Source organism: Ovis aries, chromosome Y (assembly GCF_016772045.2).
Source record: "Ovis aries strain OAR_USU_Benz2616 breed Rambouillet chromosome Y, ARS-UI_Ramb_v3.0, whole genome shotgun sequence".
Classification (NCBI taxonomy): Eukaryota; Metazoa; Chordata; class Mammalia; order Artiodactyla; family Bovidae; genus Ovis; species Ovis aries.
Genome location: NC_082741.1, coordinates 10,351,062 through 10,370,450, shown reverse-complemented (window position 1 = coordinate 10,370,450; position 19,389 = coordinate 10,351,062). Strand labels below are relative to the sequence as shown.

The window sequence follows — 19,389 nt, the reverse complement described above, 5'->3', positions numbered from 1 at the left end:
GACATATGTACAGCAAAAACTAAAGCAACACTGTAATACAACTTTAGCCCAGAAATAATGTTGGAAATTAATTACATATCAACTATAATTCCAGAAGTGAATAAATAAATGGTACCCCCATTTGCAATATATGTCCTTGGGGACATTCAGTCCGTTCAGTTGCTCAGTCATGTCTGGCTCTTTGTGACCCCATGAATTGCAGCACGCCAGGCCTCTGTGTCCATCACCACCTCCTGGAGTTCACGCAAACTCACATCCATTGAGTCAGTGATGCCATCAAGCCATCTCATCCACTGTCATCCCCTTCTCCTCCTGCCCCTAATCCCTCCCAGCATCAGAGTCTTTGCCAGTGAGTCAATTCTTCGCATAAGGTGCCCGAAGTACAGGAGTTTCAGCTTCAGCATCATTCTTTCCAAAGGACACCCAGGACTGATTTCCTTTAGAATGGACTGGTTGGATCTCCAAGCAGTCCAGGTAACTCTCAAGAGTCTTCTCCAACTGTACAGTTCAAAAGCATCAATTATTCGATGCTCAGCTTTATTCACAGTCCAACTTTCACATCCATACATGACCACTGGAAAAACCATATCCTTGACTAGATGGACCTTAAGTAGTATCTCCGCTTTTCAATATGCTATCCAGCTTGGTCATAACTTTATGCTGAATTAAATACTTCAGTTAGAGGAAGGCAAACAGTTTTACATCACATGACATTGAAAAGTTGAAAGCCTATGTTACAGACACAGTGTAGAATGTGGCCATCGGGCTAGTGGAAGTGGCCCATGATGGCCCAAGTTACCAACTTTGACTCACAGGTGCAATAAGCTCACCAAGGAAGATATTGTAATAGAGGCAGGATGTAAATCAGAGCTGCAGGCCTCAGCCCAAGACCATTAGGGAAGTTACAAAACCCAACACCACCAACAGAAAGCCTCTCAGCAGAATGTACTGAAAGATATATTACAGACTTCCCACAGGGCCCTCCAGGCCCTTGGGCCTTGGGCTGGGTAATGAACTGTGGAGCTTGGGCAAGCTTCAGGACAGTCTGTGTCTTACAGAGTCCTGGAGCCCTTGCTGGATCCACTCACTGGCCTGGCCCAGGTTTCAAAGCAATGGCCAACGTCTCCCATCCCCACCTCCATGTCCCAATGGTTGTGGCAATCTCCATGGGTCACAGTGTACAGGACCCAGCTCTCCATTTGGATAGACTGAGGAAGCTGAGAGCCAGCTTCATCCTGGGTACCTAACTCCCTCATTGAAGGTGGCTGGGCAGTGTGTGGGGGCCTTGGTAAGAGGAGGACACAGAGAACTGAGAACTGCCTCTTCCAGCTGCGATGGGGCACTTCTGGAAGTAACAAGATTGGGTGCTAGACGAATGCTCCCAGACAGGATAATCGGCCTGCACAGGGACCCCCTCCTTGCAGCCAGGACCTTGGAGGCTGAAAGTCAATCTTGGAATCCATTTCAGGGCATAGGGAATAATATTTGTTTTCCCTTGAGGTTTACAGGAACTCAGTTAGCTGACCACTACCTTATCTCAAGAACACAATATCTGACAGCAAGAGGTGTGCAACAGCTTATCATACCCCTCCCTCACATTTTCTATATGTGGCCTTTGTGGAAAGCTTCAAGGAAGTTTGCGTTTATTTTTTCCCCCATTGGCTTAAGCCTTTATTATTTTTTAATACAAGCATTTAAAATTATAAGCATTCCTAGATATGCATCTCATGCATTCTGATATACTGTTTTTATTATCATAATTAAAATATTTTCTAATCTTAATTTTTTACCGCTTTTAAAAAATTTTATTTAATTGGAGGTTAGTTATTTTACATTATTGGGGTGGTTTTTGCTGTATGTTCACATGAATCAGCCATGGGTGTACATGCGTTCCCCATCCTGACCCTCCCTCCCACCTCCCTCCCCATCCCATCCCTCAGTTATCCCCGTGCACCAGCCCTGAGCACCCTGTCTCATGCATCAAACCTGGACTGGCGATCTATTTCATATATGATAATACACATGTTTAAATGCTATTCTCTCAAAGCATCGCACTGTTGCCTTCTCCCAAAGAGTCCCAAAGTCTGTTCTTTACATGTGTGTTTCTTTTTCTGTCTCGCATATAGGGTCATTGTTACCATCTTTCTTAATTCCATATATATGCTTAAATTTTTTTCTGACTTACTTTGCTCTGCAAGATAGGCTCTAGTTTCATCCACCTCATTAGAACTGATTCAAATGCATTCTTTTAAATAGTTGAGTAATATTCCACTGTATATATATACCACAACTTTCAGCTCTATTTGTCTGCCTATGTGCCGGGGGCCAGCGTGAGGAATTCCGCCCATGGCAAAGGTCATGAGGAACGAGGCTTGGCATACGCAAAGGCGTGATCAAGCCTCAAGAAACCCCCTGTTCCCGAGCATCTAACCCCAAAACCAGAGTCTGTTTTATGCTCTCACCTACACCTCTGACTTTACGGGGGGCTCTCCCCCATAACTGTTTCTCTCGGAGAAGGAGTAAACGTGCAGCTCCAAGGCAATAAAAGTTCTTGGGCGTGACAAGAGTGTTTCAGCTTACGGACTCCTCTGAAGGTTATCTAGCCCACCTGTATAGGTTCGTCCGGCCACATGTGATTGCTTGCAGCCTCCCAACCTGAGAGGCACGAGATGTTTTAGACTTACTAAAGGCAAATTCTTTTGGGGAGTTAAAATTATTAGTATAGTTGGTTAGGAATTATATTGGTGAAGGGTCTCTTCATTTGTTGTGTCAATAATTGCTGCTAATTCCCTGCTCTGGGTGGGACAAGGATGTCTCAGGTCAAACCTCTCTGCTGACAGACTAGCTTGTGTGACAGGATTATCCTTACTGCCGCCACTAGGCACATGATTGTTTACTACCTCTCAACCATAAACAGCACAGAGAGTTTTGGAGTATTTTGAGAGTCTTAATTAGCGTAGGACTTTCTCTTCTTGTTGAGTCAATGATCGCCGCCAGGCCTCTATATCCTTAGGTACCTGGGAATATATTAATCAATGTATTTGGAATATAGCAAAGGAAATATGGTAGTTTTTGATGTTAGCAATACTAGACTTTTTGAGTTAATGGATTTTCTCTTTTGTAATAGATCACTGTACTTTGTTTTATATCACTGTGTCCTTGCTGTGTAAGAATGTAACTTTATCATATCTTAAGACTAAATAGATCTTAAGGGGAGCATTGGTGAAAGGATTTTCATTTGTTGGGTTGATGTTTGCTGCTAAATCTCCATGTTCCCTACTCTTATAATGAATATAACTAGCATATAGGAAGAAATAAGTATTAACCTTTAAGCATATAGGAGAAATAAGTATTAACCTTTAAGACTAATCATGTTAACCTTGGGTTGAATAAATTCCTTTCTTGATTGTAACTCACTACACCCTCACCCTATAGGAATGTAACTTTATTTGGAGGGTGGTGCCTGGTTTAAGAAAAAACACCCTTGGAAGAAATAAGTTTTTTTGGTTATCAGAAAGAAAGGATCATAAAATGTAAGCAGGTCTCACTCGTGGCCAGAAGATGATGTAATATCCCTAAGACCTTTTTTTTATACATTTATGTGAAGCACCTGATTTTGACAAAGGTCAGGACTGCTGACCCACACGTGACTCTGTATTCATCCCTATGTGTAACAAAAGGTATATAAGCAAACCCAAAAATAAAAAAATCGGATCAGTTTCCGGAAAGACTGATTCCCCCATGTCGCTTCTTTCTTGCTCCCGTTTTTCTGGCTGAATTCCCATCTGGAGCATGGATGCTATTCCACGTAATCCAAGTTATTCAGCCTCTTTTTCTCCACTGATCTTCCTACTACACTATCCATTTCTAATCTCCCTATATCTGTGATTAAATATGTATTTTTCCAAAGACGCCGACTCCGTCCCCACCTTCGAATCACCCTGGATCCACCAGGGCTGGACCCCGGCAAGTGGCGCCCGGAACAGGCTATTCGATGGTAAGTTCCCCAGCAATTGGGTCATCAGCCCTATTGCCACCCCCTTGGAGCAAGTAGGGTCATCAGCTCTACTGCTCTGGACAACTAGGGTCATCAGCCCTGTTGTTCCCCTAGTATGGAGCAAGTAGGCTCATCAGCCCTATTGTTCAGAACAACCAGGGTCATCAGCCCTGTTGTTCCCGCAGTGTTGAGTTTCGGGACGGATAGGACCCCACTTAGGGTGTTGCAGACCCCCCTGTAGGATAGACAGGGTGAAGAGGAGTGGGAAGTGTTGAAGAGTTTAAGAAAAGTTAAAAGAAGTGTGGCAAAACTAATAGAGTAGTGGAAAGTAAAATAAAGTAAAAAAAAAAAAAAGAGTTTAAGAGAAGTTGAAATAAGTATTTAAGAGTTTTGTAGAGGTTGAAAGAAACCTGCTTTCTTTGGGTTGAAAAGAAAACCCCCCTTACAAAGGTAAAACCTTTGTTGAGGCAGACTTTTCTATGAATCTTAATTTTCTGACATGGGTAACAGTGAATCAAAACAAAGACAGCTTTTTATAAGAGTAATTTTGCAGTCATTAAGTAAGAAAAAAATTAAAATTAACAAATCCAATATTCAGTCATTTTTTCATTTGTATAAGAACAGTGTCCTTGGTTTCCGGACAAGGACACTGTAAACTCAGATACTTGGGTGAAGCTAAGGAAACATCTAAAAACTTATTATACTTTCCATGGGCCTGTAAATGCTTTTGCTCTGTGGAATATGATTAGAAATGTTCTGGATCGCTGTCATGAGGCTGTTAGATAGACTATGGGAGAGGCTATAGCGGTGGATGGCAGTGGGTCTCCACCTTCTATGCAGATCATATTTTCTGCCATTGGCGAACAAAAGGAGGGACACTATACCTCCCGGGGAAGGAGAGGACTTACAGGACGCTGCGGCCGGGCGCCCTGGCAAGCCCCCTCCCCCTCTATGCAAACCTTTAAAAATTTATCCAACATTTTCTGATTTAAGGCGACCACCCCACCTCCGCTTATGCCTCCCAGTTCAGTTCTGTTCAGTTCAGATCAGTTCAAAAGCCTCCCAAAACATTGCCTAAGGTTGAAAAAGATAGGGACAATTTTTTTAAACAAAGAAGTGTCTAAAGCAGAGCCTGCTCCTTGCAGAAACCCCCCAGGGCGGGGGCCTCACCCAAGCAAAAAAAAGAGTAAAAGAAAAAAAAAAGAGAGAGAGAGAGAGAGAAAATGGAAAAAGAAAAAGTAATCGTAACAAAAAGAATTCTAAAAATGAAAAGTGTTTCTCTTGTGGTCAAATGAGGCATTTTGTCGGCAGTGTCCTGCTAAACAGAGACAACAAGCCGTGCCAATCAACCCCAGGTAGCTCAGGCCTAGACCTCAGTTCCACCACCACATCAATATTAACTCCTGTGGCGGTAACTCCGATTCCAACGGGCTTGGCTAGCCGCCTGCCTGAGGACGTTCTGGACTTGTGCTAGGGCCTAGCTCGATTTCTTTTCAAAGAATTTCGGTTGTGTCTGGTATTGTGGATTCTGATTATACTGGAGAAATTATAAAACTTTGATCTCGCCGCCTACTAAAACTGTGCAAATTAGTAAAAAAAAAAAAAAAAAAAAGCACAGCTTTTGCTTTCGGATAGGAAAAACCTTGACTTCTTAAGCTAGGAGCCCCAGAGGATTTGGATCTAGTAATCTAGCCTTTTGGGTGCAAGAAATTACTGCTTCAAGGCCTTAAAAGATCTTTACTGGCCCAGCTTCTGGCCAACACATACTACTGAAAATGAGTTGATGGGATTTTAAAAAATGGTATGCAAAGTGGAAATGCTGCAGAGAAAAAGGTGAGGGAGTTTAAAATCTTGGAGAGTAGTGAGTTCCCCGTTGTGAGAGATATTCAAGCAAAGATTAGATAGTTGCTTGTCATCTAAAAAGCTATAGACCAGATTTAGGTTACAAAAGGATAATTGGAAAAGCTTATAAAGATATTGTATAACAGCTCTTTACTTGCTTCTTATATTTAGGTCTGCTCTCAAAAGTTTTAAAAACTGATAATGCCCCTTTAAAACTGCAGAGAGATTGTTTACTAACTTTAAATGATTTCCAAAAGTTATTAGGTGATATTAATTGGATATGCCCCCATTTAAAACTGACTACTACAGATTTAAAGCTTTTGTTTGATTGTTTAAGAAGCGATCCTAATCCCAGTTATAAGAAACAGTTGACTAGTGAGACAGATGAGGCTTTAAATGATCAGTTAATTAGGATTAATATTACCAAAAGATGAGATTAAATTATTCTTGCCACAAAACATACTCCTACAAGATGCTTGTGACAAGAAGGCCCATTGGTTCCATCTACCAGTGACCCGAAGAAAAATAGTTTTATTTTATCCCAGTTTGGTGGCACAATTAATTATAAAAGAAAAGAAAAAAAGTGTGGAAATTTTAAAAAAGAAGCAACAAATATAGTAATTCCATTCAGTAAGGATCAACTGTAAATCTTTTACAAAACAGTGATGGTTGACAAATTGCTCTGATAGATTTCAGGAGTCAAATTTTGTTTCATTTGCCCTCACCCCCCACAATAGCTAAAAGTGCAAAAAATTTTAGATTGGCGATTTGAGAATACCTGTGGAACTTTTCAACCATATGTAGTCCCTTCACTCCCCTTTACCCTGTGGGGAAGGGACGTGCTGTCTCAGATGGGAGTGTTACTGTTTAGCCCTGATAATAAAGTGACCTCTCAAATGCTAGAGATGGGCTATGATCCATCAGAAAGATTAGGTAAACAACAGAAATAATTGAGCCAATTTGCCCAACTCGACAGCTACGTACTGGATTGGGGTGTCAAAATTTATAATGAAGGCTATTGTTTTTGCTGCCGACACCATTACAACCTGGGCTCCCTTCTCCAATAGCCATTCCAGAGGGATATCATATAATCGTAATTGATTTACAAGAATGCTTTTTCACCATTCCTTTAAATCCTGAGGATAAAAAGCGATTTGCCTTTAGCCTGCCATCAAAAAATCTTAAACAGTCTTACCTACAGTTTCAGTGGAAGGTTTTGCCCCAGGAAATGAAAAATAGCCCTGCCCAACTTCATACTGAGGGAAAATATTAGCAAATGTATATTGAGATATACACTAATATATTATCTACTAAAGTATAAAAATATGTGCTGTGACTTTTCCTGCAAAAAAAAATTACCAAAATTTATAATTTATAATAATAAGTTTGGCCTTTTTGCCTTAAAAACTAAATATGCTGCTTCAGAACTTTAAGACAAGGTGTTGATGACTCATTTTCTCAAATGAAAAATAGTCATTTTTTGTTGATTTCACTTATTTTCCACTTATCAACACATTATCTACTATGGTGACTTAGACAAAAGGATAAATTAGGATTCAGACTTATTTATGTGACACCTAAATGGCTAGGCAAACATAGATCTGACATTTGCTGCCTCAACGTTACAGTTTAATTGGAATTGTTTTTAAGTTATGTTAAAGCCTGTTTGTGCTGAAAGTTTGATCTAGGAAACTAATGCTATCAATAAGTATATTCGGTTTAACAGTTAATTTCAATGATAAATCCCTTAGTGTTCAGGTCTTATCTTGCACATTCTTTATGTAACTACAAAATCAGTGTCAAGTTTATTAAAAAAAGCTCATAGTATTTTAATATTTTATTACCATGGACACTTAAGTTTTTTAATCTTTAGAACTTAAGTTGCTCAAGGAGAACTTTAAATATTTTCTGTATATAATTATAACATTATTGTCACACAGATTTTGCACATTTTACGTGCCAGAAGCCTTAAAATTCTTCCTGTGAAAATGATGTATTGCGACGGTTATTTCAAATTCCATATGTAGACAAGAATAAGGGTTAATTTATGTCCATATTGGAAAACTTTAAAAGATTACTTGGAGGTTTCAGAAATCCTGGTTTTAATTATAGTGATAAAGTTGTCATTATGTAATTCAGAAGCTAATATTCTAAATAATATATATTTACATTAAAGTTAAGTTGTTAAGCAAAACAATGCCTAACTTGGCTTGTAACGATTCTGGGATCTAAAGTTTGTTGATGTTCTGTTCCTACCTGAAGCATTTAATTGCTTGCTTATTCTAAATGCCTTGTCAAACAAACTGATGTTACATTAGTTACTGGGATAACTGCCTCTTTGGAAAGTATGTTGATTTTTCCCCTGTTTAATAAAAGTAAGTTATATTTGGGATGCTTAAAATATATATATATATATATATATATATATATATATATATATAAATTACAAAATAAGATAAAAATAGCCCCACGTTATGTCAAAAATTTGCTAAAGCTGCTCTAGAAGATACTAAGATTAAATATGAACAAGTATATATGATTCAATATATGGATGATATTTTAATAGCTCATCCTGATAGAACTTATTTGCAAACTTTTCTCCAAGATTGGACCCAAGATTGACAGATAGGGGTCTAAAGATTGCCCCAGAGAAAATTCGAATCAACCCGCCCATAACGTACTTAAAAAGAGTCATAAATTCAGAACAGTGACCCATGCCCTGCTGCAATTGAGAGTAGACCGTCTTGTTACTTTAAATGATTATCGAAAACTTCTAGATGATATTAACTGGATTAGACCTTATTTAAAATTAACGACTGCTGAATGAAAGCCTCTTTTTATTCTAACCCCACTTCTAAAAGACAAATAACTGCTGAGGCTTGGGAAGCCCTAGGCAAAGTAGAAGCACCTTTATCTGATAGTTATGTAAAAAGAACTGACTTAACAGTAAACTGGCAATTCTTTTGCCTAGCAACCCTGGCAGCACCTTCGGGAGTTTGGTGGCAGAATTGTCCCTTAGAAAGGATCCACCTTCCCGCCCAAGATAAAAAAGTGGTAGCTTCATATCCAGGCTTGATAGCAACATTGATATTAAAAGGGAAAAAACAGAATATTAAATTGTTCGGTAAAGAGCCAGCAGAGATTGTAATTTCATGTAATAAGGAACAACTTGATGCTCTTCTAATGTTTGATGAAGATTGGCAGATTGCTATAGGAAATTATTGTGGTCAACTTTTACATCATGCTTTGTTAATTCAAAAACTAAGAGAAGAGGATTTTAAGTCTAGCTCTCCCCATCAGATTTTACAACATGCTCTCTTTGTAATACAAAATGCAAAGCCATTGGTAAAGTGGAAGGATCTCCTCTCTGGACAATGGAAAGGTCCCGACCCATGGCGGTCGAAGGTGTGCTTGTATTTTTCCACAGGACGCAGATTCGCCAATTTGGATCCCCAGGCATCAGGATCCCCCATTGCTTCCAAGGGCACTCCTTTACCTGCTGCTGCACGGAAGAGCTGCACGCCAGGAGCCGTGGACAGGGCCAGCCTGGCTGCCCGGGCCCAGTGCTGAGCCTGAAGCTGCTGCAGTGAGGGAGAGAGGGCAGCGACCTGGTGGCCGCAGGCAGGAGAGGCAAGATAAGCATCGAGATCCCGGCGGGACTGACAGCTGCTGCAGCACGAACTCTGACCAGAAAATGATTTTACTTATTCTCTTTTAGCTTGTGTGCCCTCCCCTTATGTATTTCTTTTTGTTAATGATGCGGAAAATTTTAATGTTCATATGAATTTCACAGGTGAACCTAATGTAGTGATTTGTGAACAATGTATGCTTTTATCTTAACTCCTCAGTACAAGGTTTGCTCTTTTGTGGTGTTGAAACGCCTGACATATCTTATGATACCTGTAACTGTAACTACTCACTGGTATGACAATTATGGTCTTGCTGTGTTGTAGCAACTGCAGGATTTGATGCGAACGCGACGATTTGTGGGTTTACTTATTTTGGGGATATCAGCTTTGATAACTGCGATCACTTCTGTTACTGTAGCAGCAGTTTCATTGTCTCAACAGGTGCATACTGCTCAATATGTTGATACTATGTCTAAAACTGTCTCTTTAACGCTAGCAAATCAGGAAATTATAGACAGAAAACTAGAGATGAGGGTAGATGCCTTAGAAGAGGCAATAATGCATATTGGGACTGAGTTGCAAGCTCTTAAAGTGAAAATGGCGCTGTCATGCCACGCTGATTACCGGTGGATATGTGTGACATCTTTGAAAATAAACAAGACAGATTATGAGTGGGAAAAAGTTAAAAATCATATTTCAGGTGTTTGGGACAGCTCTGACATTGGCCTGCACTTAGGAAAACTTCATAATCAGATACAGACTTTAGAACACTCTTGTTTGGATTTTACTGCCGCTGGAGCCGCTAATGACCTTTTCCACACCTTCTCTGATTTTATCTCTGGAAAAAATATTCTGTCTAATGTCTTCAGTTATGTTGCCATTGGTGCTTTAATTTCTCTTCTTATAATCATTCTTCCTTGTATTGTCAGGATTCTTCGGCAGAGCATTCAGAAACTCTCAACTGAGCTGTACCTCATTATATTAAACAAAAAAGGGGGATATGCCGGGGGCCAGCGTGAGGAATTCCGCCCATGGCAAAGGTCATGAGGAAGGAGGCTTGGCATACGCAAAGGCGTGATCAAGCCTCAGGAAACCCCCTGTTCCCGAGCATCTAACCCCAAAACCAGAGTCTGTTTTATGCTCTCACCTACACCTCTGACTTTACGGGGGGCTCTCCCCCATAACTGTTTCTCTCGGAGAAGGAGTAAACGTGCAGCTCCAAGGCAATAAAAATTCTTGGGTGTGACAAGAGTGTTTCAGCTTACGGACTCCTCTGAAGGTTATCTAGCCCACCTGTATAGGTTCGTCCTGCCACATGTGATTGCTTGCAGCCTCCCAACCTGAGAGGCACGAGATGTTTTAGACTTACTAAAGGCAAATTCTTTTGGGGAGTTAAAATTATTAGTATAGTTGGTTAGGAATTATATTGGTGAAGGGTCTCTTCATTTGTTGTGTCAATAATTGCTGCTAATTCCCTGCTCTGGGTGGGACAAGGATGTCTCAGGTCAAACCTCTCTGTTGACAGACTAGCTTGTGTGACAGGATTATCCTTACTGCCGCCACTAGGCACATGATTGTTTACTACCTCTCAACCATAAACAGCACAGAGAGTTTTGGAGTATTTTGAGAGTCTTAATTAGCGTAGGACTTTCTCTTCTTGTTGAGTCAATGATCGCCGCCAGGCCTCTATATCCTTAGGTACCTGGGAATATATTAATCAATGTATTTGGAATATAGCAAAGGAAATATGGTAGTTTTTGATGTTAGCAATACTAGACTTTTTGAGTTAATGGATTTTCTCTTTTGTAATAGATCACTGTACTTTGTTTTATATCACTGTGTCCTTGCTGTGTAAGAATGTAACTTTATCATATCTTAAGACTAAATAGATCTTAAGGGGAGCATTGGTGAAAGGATTTTCATTTGTTGGGTTGATGTTTGCTGCTAAATCTCCATGTTCCCTACTCTTATAATGAATATAACTAGCATATAGGAAGAAATAAGTATTAACCTTTAAGCATATAGGAGAAATAAGTATTAACCTTTAAGACTAATCATGTTAACCTTGGGTTGAATAAATTCCTTTCTTGATTGTAACTCACTACACCCTCACCCTATAGGAATGTAACTTTATTTGGAGGGTGGTGCCTGGTTTAAGAAAAAACACCCTTGGAAGAAATAAGTTTTTTGGTTATCAGAAAGAAAGGATCATAAAATGTCAGCAGGTCTCACTCGTGGCCAGAAGATGATGTAATATCCCTAAGACCTTTTTTTTATACATTTATGTGAAGCACCTGATTTTGACAAAGGTCAGGACTGCTGACCCACACGTGACTCTGTATTCATCCCTATGTGTAACAAAAGGTATATAAGCAAACCCAAAAATAAAAAAATCGGATCAGTTTCCGGAAAGACTGATTCCCCCATGTCGCTTCTTTCTTGCTCCCGTTTTTCTGGCTGAATTCCCATCTGGAGCATGGATGCTATTCCACGTAATCCAAGTTATTCAGCCTCTTTTTCTCCACTGATCTTCCTACTACACTATCCATTTCTAATCTCCCTATATCTGTGATTAAATATGTATTTTTCCAAAGACGCCGACTCCGTCCCCACCTTCGAATCACCCTGGATCCACCGGGGCTGGACCCTGGCACCTATGGACATCTAAGTTGCTTCCATGTCCTATCTATTGTAAATGGTGCTGCGATGAACATCGGGGCACCCGTGTCTTATAATTCTGGTTTCCTCGGTGTGTATCCCCAGAAGAGGGATTGCTGGGTCATATGGCAGTTCTATTTCCCAGTTTTTAAGGAATCTTTATGTTGTTCTCCATAGTGGCTGTACTAGTTTGCATTCACACCAACAGTGTGAGAGGATTCCTTTTTCTTCTCACCCTCTCCAGCATTTATTGTTTGTAGACAAAAAATAGATGGTACCTCATTGTGGTAATAAATAGAGGTTTGGTAATAAACATTAAATAAATAGATATTTGTGGTAAAAACAGATGTTTGTGACAATGAATAGATGGTACTTCATTGTGGTTTTGATTTACAATTCTCTGATACTAAGTGATGTTGATCATCGTTTCATGTATTTGTTAGTCATCTGTATGTCTTCTTTGGAGAAATGTCTGTTTAGTACTTTGGACCATTTTTTAATTGCATCACTTACTTTTCTGGAATTGAGCTGCAGGAGTTGCTTTATATTTTTCAGATTAACTTGTCAGTTGCTTCATTTTCAACTGCTGTCAGGAACTGTTTTCAGTTGCTATTATTCTCTCTCATTCTGAATGCTGTCTTTTCACCTTGCTTATAGTTTCCTTCGTTGTGCAAACGTTTTTAGGTTTAATAAGGTCCCATTTGTTTTATTTTTGCTTATATTCCCATTATTCTGGGAGGTGGGTCATAGAAGATCCCGCTGAGATTTACATCAAAGAGTGTTTTGCCTATGTTTTCCTGTAGGAGTGTTATAATTTGTAGTCTTACATTTAGATCTTCAATTCATCTTGAATTTTTTTTGTGTGTATGATGTTAGAAAGTGTTCTAGTTTCATTCTTTTGTGAGTGGTTGGCTAGTTTTCCCAGCACCACTTGTTGAAGAGATGTCTTTTCTCCATTGTATATTCTTGCCTCATTTGACAAAGATAAGATGTCCATAGGTGCATGGATTTATCTCTGGGCTTTCTGTTTTGTTCCATTGATCTATGTTTCTGTCTTTGTGCCAGTACCATACTGTATTGATGACTATTGCTTTGTAGTAGAGCATGAAGTCAGGCAGGCTGATTGCTCCAGTTCCATTCTTCTTTCTCAAGATTGCTTTGACTATTCGAGGTATTTTGGATTTCCATACTTTATATGTAGTAAAACTCCAAAAGACATAATTTCTTTCTGAGCTTTTTTGGAAATAGGGCCTCTACATAGGTATTTGGATTAATATGACTGGCACTTTATAGGAAAAGATCAGTTGCAAACAACACAGAGACATTATTATGTGAAGATAACGGCAAACAAGGGCCAGTCCCAATCCAAAAGAGACGTCAGAAGAAGACAGATATGCTGACCCTTTGATTACTGACTTGATCCCCAGGAGTTGGAGAAAACATTTATTGAAGCTACCTGGTGTGGGGCACTTTGTTATGGCAACCCTAGCAAACCAGTACATGCACTTTTTCTTGAAAAGAAGCTGTCCGTTCCAAAAGAGGCATCCTTTTCTTACACATATTTTCAGGGGATGGAGAATGGTAAAGAGCTTGCTTTCCCATCAACTGATAATCCTCACAGATTCCTCATCCTCCTTAAAAGCTTTCACTGTCTCTTTAGAGATTTAGCTGGGCTAGAACGTAATCCTATTTCATGGGTGAATTTGACCTAGGAAATATTAGAATGAGCATATTTCACAGGCAGTGGCAGAAGAAAATAAACACATCAGGAAGGCAGTCTGACCTCGTTAAAAAGATAGAGTCCGTTCCTTTTATCCTTCCCATACATCTCTTTTTAAATCCGAGGAGGCAAATGGTAGTGACCAAGGCATTGCTGCCCATTGCTGTAGTGAAATCACAAAGCTGTGATGTCATGATCACCATGACATCATGGTAAGGAGGGAGGTCTAGGCCTCCCTAAACCTCCCTTCACCAAGACTCTAGGCTGCAGTAGCCATGAGGCAGCCTAGAGGATCTCAAGCCCTCTCAAACCACTGGAGCCGCCTGGGCCTGCCCCCCACACAGTTGGCCAGGTGGGCGTGTTGGTGTCACCTTGTCCATGCAGAGTTTGTTGTCTATGGCTGCCATGCCTCTCTCCAGTCCTCTGGATTCCTGAGACCCCGAAGAGGCCACCATTCTAGCTTCCTAACTACATATCTGGAAAATAAGAAAAGAAAACAGGAATACAATCCAGTCCAGACTGAAGGGTCCCAACCCATGTAGAGGTACATGGTCCTCAACCCCAACAAGGGCCACTGTGAGCAGCAAAAGCACAGCTGCGGCAAGCTCAACATCAACACATTCAGCCATGCCAGGGACACGTCCCCAGGACTGATAAAGACTATAGACTTCAAGTCATCTACCAACTTGAGAAACTGCTAGCAAGACCTCTCCACCATCCACCTTAGTCACACCTGAAAGACTTTGTACTGCAGCACATCAGGCCCAAGGAATACTCAACTGAGAATATTTGGACATAACAGTACACGTAGAGTAGGCCTTTGGAGAAGAGGGACACCAAAAGTGAAGCCATTTATAAGCCTTTAGTACCAGTTTCAGAGAGAAAATGATCATCTCCTCGATGATGAGGTTAATAGGATTCAAATCACTAACAGCACTCAGCTTAGCTGAAAAGAAGTACAGGTGCCCTCTATGGAACTTAATAAATTTCACTGTAGACCTGTTTCCAGCCTCTCATTTCCATTCCTCAAATGTTTCCAGTCAGTCAGCAGGCAGCTCAAAATATGAACAATGCATGGGTACTTGTGGAATTCAGTGAAGGCTGCAAGAACAGAGAATCTTTCCCAGGCCAGGGACAGAGAATGCTACTGGTGGGTGATATGTAGTAAGTTGGAAAGGAGAATGAAGAGGAGATTTCTGAGCTACGGTCTGACTTCTTGAGGGTGGGAGCTGCTTCAGACATGCCTGAAGCATGGACATATGGACATATGGTGTCCGAGCTTTTACAATATTAATGCCTCAGCGTACTAGAGTAGACCAAGTGCAGTGTCACCACTTAGTAATTCAAGAGCTATTTGGGGGGTGCTGTGGAACTTGTTGGAGAAGGCAATGGCACCCCAGTGTAGTACTCTTGCCTGGAAAATCCCATGGACAGTGGAGCCTGGAAGGCTGCAGTCCATGGGGTCGCACAGATTCAGACATGACTTAGCGACTTCACTTTCACTTTTCACTTTCATGCATTGGAGAAGAAAATGGCAACCCACTCCAATATTCTTGCCTGGAGAATCTCAGGGACGGTGGAGCTTGGTGGGCTGCTGTCTATGGGGTCACACAGAGTCAGACACGACTGAAGCGACTTAGCAGCAGCGGCAGCAGCGGCACTTGTGGAGACGTTTTATATCAGACTTGTTCCCACACTTGATCTACTTCATAGCCATATAGTGGACGGTTCTCATGAGCATTATTCCATTCAGTTCAGTTGAGTCACTCAGTCGTGTGCGACTCTTTGTGACCCATTGACTACAGCATGCCAAGCTTGCTTATTCATCACCAGCTCCCCCTAGCTTGTTCATACTCATGTGCATTGAAACAGTGATAACATCCAACCATCTCATCTTGTGTCATCCCCTTGTCCTTCTGCCTTCAGTCTTTCCCAGTGTTAGCATCTTTTCCAGTGAGTCAGTTCTTCGCATCAGGTAGCCACACTGTTGGAGCTTCAGCATCACTTCTTCCAATGAATATTCAGGACTGATTTCTTTAGGATTGACTGGGTGATCTTCTGGCAATCCAGGAGACTCTCAAGAGTCTTCTCCAACAGCACAGTTCAAAAACATCAGTTCTTTGTCATTCAGGTTTCTTTATGGCCTTCTCACACCCATCCATTACTACAGGAAAAGCCATAGCTTTGACTGGACGGATCTTTGTTGGTAGATTAGTGTCTCTGCTTTTTAATATGTTGCCTAGGTTTGTTATAGCTTTTCTTCCAAGGAGCAAGCGCCTTTGAATTCCATGGCTGCATTCAGCATCTGGAATGATTTTGGAGTGGAGGAAAGTAAAGTCTGTCAGTGTTTCCACTGTGTACCTTTCTATTCAGCATGAAGTGATGGGACCGGATGCCATGACCTTAGGTGTTTTGGGGTTTTTTTTAATCTTTTTTTTTTTTCTTTTCTTTTCTTTTTCTTTTTTTTTTTTTTTACTTCATTTTACTTAACAATACTGTATTGGTTTTGCCATACATTGACATGAATCCACCACGGGTGTATATGAGCTCCCAATCCTGAATCCCCCTCCCACCTCCCACCCCATATTGTCTCTCTGGATCATCCCCATGTTTTTTGAATGTTGAGTTCTAAGCCAGCTTTTTCACTGTCCACTTTGACTTTCATAGTACAGACTCTTCAGTTCCTCCTCGCTTTCTGACAAATGGCGGTGTCATAATCATATCTGAGGTTGTCATATGCACATCTGAGTTATGCATATCTGAATATCTGAGGTTGATGCTCCTTCCTGCTATCTTGGCTCCAGGTTGTGTTTCATTGAGTCTGGCCTTTCGTATGATGTACTCTGCTTTCAAGTTAAATAAGCAAAGTGGCAATAGACAGCCTTGACGTACTCCTTTCCCCCAATTAGGGATCAGTCCATTCTTCCACGTCCAATTCTAACTGTTGCCTCTTAACCTGCATACAGATTTCTCAGGTGGCAGGTAAGATGTTTTGGTGTTGGCAATTTCTTAAGCATTTTCAGGGGTTTTTTTGTGATCCTTGCAGTCCAAGGCTCTAGCATACTCAGTAAAGGGGAACTTCATGTTTCTCTGGAATTCTCTTGCTTTTTCTGTGATCCAGCAGATGTTGACAATTTGCTTTCTGGAACCTCTGTCTTTTCTAAATTCCTCATGAGCATCTAGAAGTTCTTGGTTCACTTGCTGTTGAAGACTTGGAGACTTTGAGCATTCCTTTGCTAGTGTGTGAGATGAGTGCAATTGTTGGTCGTCGGAACATTCTTTGATGTGCCGTTTCTTTGGGATAGGAATGAAAACTGATCTTTTCCAATACTGTGGCCACTGCTGAGTTTTCCAAGTTTGCTGGGGTATTGAGTACAGCACTTTCATAGCCTCATCATTTAGGATTTGACATAGTTCCACCAGAATTCCATCACCTCCACTTGCTTTGTTCATAGTGGTGGTTCCTAAGGATGAATTGACTTCTTGCTCCAGAAAGTCTGGCTCTAGGTGAGTGAGCACACCATCGTGGTTATCTCAGTCATTATCAATATTTCTGTGTATTCTTGGCACCTCTTCTTCATATCTTCTTCCGTTAGGTCTGTACCATTTTTGTGCTTTATTGTGCCCCTCTTTGCATGAAATGTTCCCTTGGTATGTCTAACATTCTTGAAGAGATTGCTAGTCTTTCTCAGTCTATGGTTTTCCTTTATTTCTTTGCATTCAATGCTTAGGAAGTCTATCTTCTCTCTCCTTGATATGCTTTGGAACTCTGCACTCTGGTGGATATATCTTTCCTTTTCTCTATTGCTTTTCATTCTCTCTTCACTCAGCTATTGAGTGACAAAAATTTCCCTTTTTACAGTTCTTCTTGGGATGCTTTTCATCGCTGCCTCCTGTACAATGTTATGAACCTCTGTCTTTGTTCCAAGCATATTAGGCACTTAGTGATCGAAGGAGTTCATCTTTCAGTGTCCTATCTTTTTGCCTTTTCAGATGATTCCTGAGGTTCTCAAGGCAAGAATACTGAAGTGGTTTGCCATTCCCTTTTCCAGTAGGCCACATTTTGTCAGAACTTTCCACCACGACCAGTTCCTTTTGAATGTCTGTACATGGCCTGGCTCGGCCTGGCTCACAGTTTCACTGAGTTAGACAAGGCTAAGACTCAAGTTTTCAGTATGGTTAGTTTTCTGTAACTGTGGTTTCCATTCCACCTGTTTCCCAGTGCATAAGGATGAGAGGTTTGTTGGAGCATCCTCATGACATTTCAATTACGAGATCATATAAACACCTATCTGGGATTTCTCTTCCTTTATCTTTGAATACATCTCTCCTTACACAAAATGAAGATAACACTAACTTGGAAGCCACATTTTTGTGTTAGGACTTTTCTCTCAGTTCTCCATCTGAAACGATTGTGCTGAATGACTTCCTGCCACTAAACATGGACCATTTTATAGTAACTCCTCCTACCATATCAGACGTGCACGAGTGAATGTAAAGGGAGGTAAAAGGCAGAAGTCCAGACATGCTAAGCTTCTGAGGACTGTTGTAAATAAAGAAAGGCCATGGGAGAGTGGGCTGTGAGTTTGCTGATTGGCTTAACCGTGTGAGGTAAGCTCTGAGGAGAAATCAGCAACCCTTATACATAGTTCATTTGTCATAGATATCAATAAGATCCTATTCCTTTCAGTTAATTCTTGTTAAGTCTTCCCCCTCACTGCCTGCATATGACGATCCTGCTTGCTCTCAAATGGAAACCACAGATTTCAACTTCTTGCTTAGACTCTTGACAGGATCACTTTTAATCTTACTGGCCATCCCTTTTTGTTTTACTATAACTATCAATCAGTCTAGCCCATTGCTTCTGACACCTTCACATATGTCACTGTGGAGTCCATGCTTTCATCTTGCTAACGTCAGCTTCTCCTGAGCACCCAGATACCTCAAGAAGTACTTCTGATGTGTTTCTCTTGGAGACAATCGTGACCTCATGACTTCTTATGAATCTTATTACCGTATGAAATAGGCAAATATGTGAAAAGCCTGTGAAAACCTCACTAACACTCTGGAACTCCTTCAGAGAATGGACTTTCAGCCTTCTTGATACATTCTTGGACAGGGTATATTAGCTTGGAGAAAGGAATATGTGGGAGATTCACATTCTTGCTATGGAAATAATTGTGGAATACAATGGAATTGAAAACTTCTTTTACTTGTGACATAAAAGTAGGCACGACAGCATGGCAAAAACAGGAAACAGAGCAACATACACTTGGGAGATGAGTTCTTGTGGCTCTCTAGTGCTTTGAGAGATCTGTTCAAGTTGTAAAGTAGCCTGCTGCTCCTAGATGAGGAAGATATATGGGGTTCTTAAGGTTACCATTGCGTCTCAGTTGCAGAGCCTTCCATTTCACTCCCTATTGCTCTAGACACAGGAAACATTACATTAGACGTCATTATTCACAGATCCGAATAGAAATGTACGAATGGACCAGAGCCCCTAAAGCCAAGACAAGGTAGAAATCCTTATTTCAGGTAACAGG

At 40.7% G+C, this 19,389-nt stretch overlaps 1 pseudogene; it reads left to right on the top strand.

Annotated features, from left to right (window-relative positions):
- Positions 1-9,231: 9,231 nt before the first annotated feature.
- LOC132658893 (MYND-type zinc finger-containing chromatin reader ZMYND8-like) overlaps positions 9,232-19,389 on the top strand; it is an 87,836-nt pseudogene continuing 77,678 nt past the window's right edge.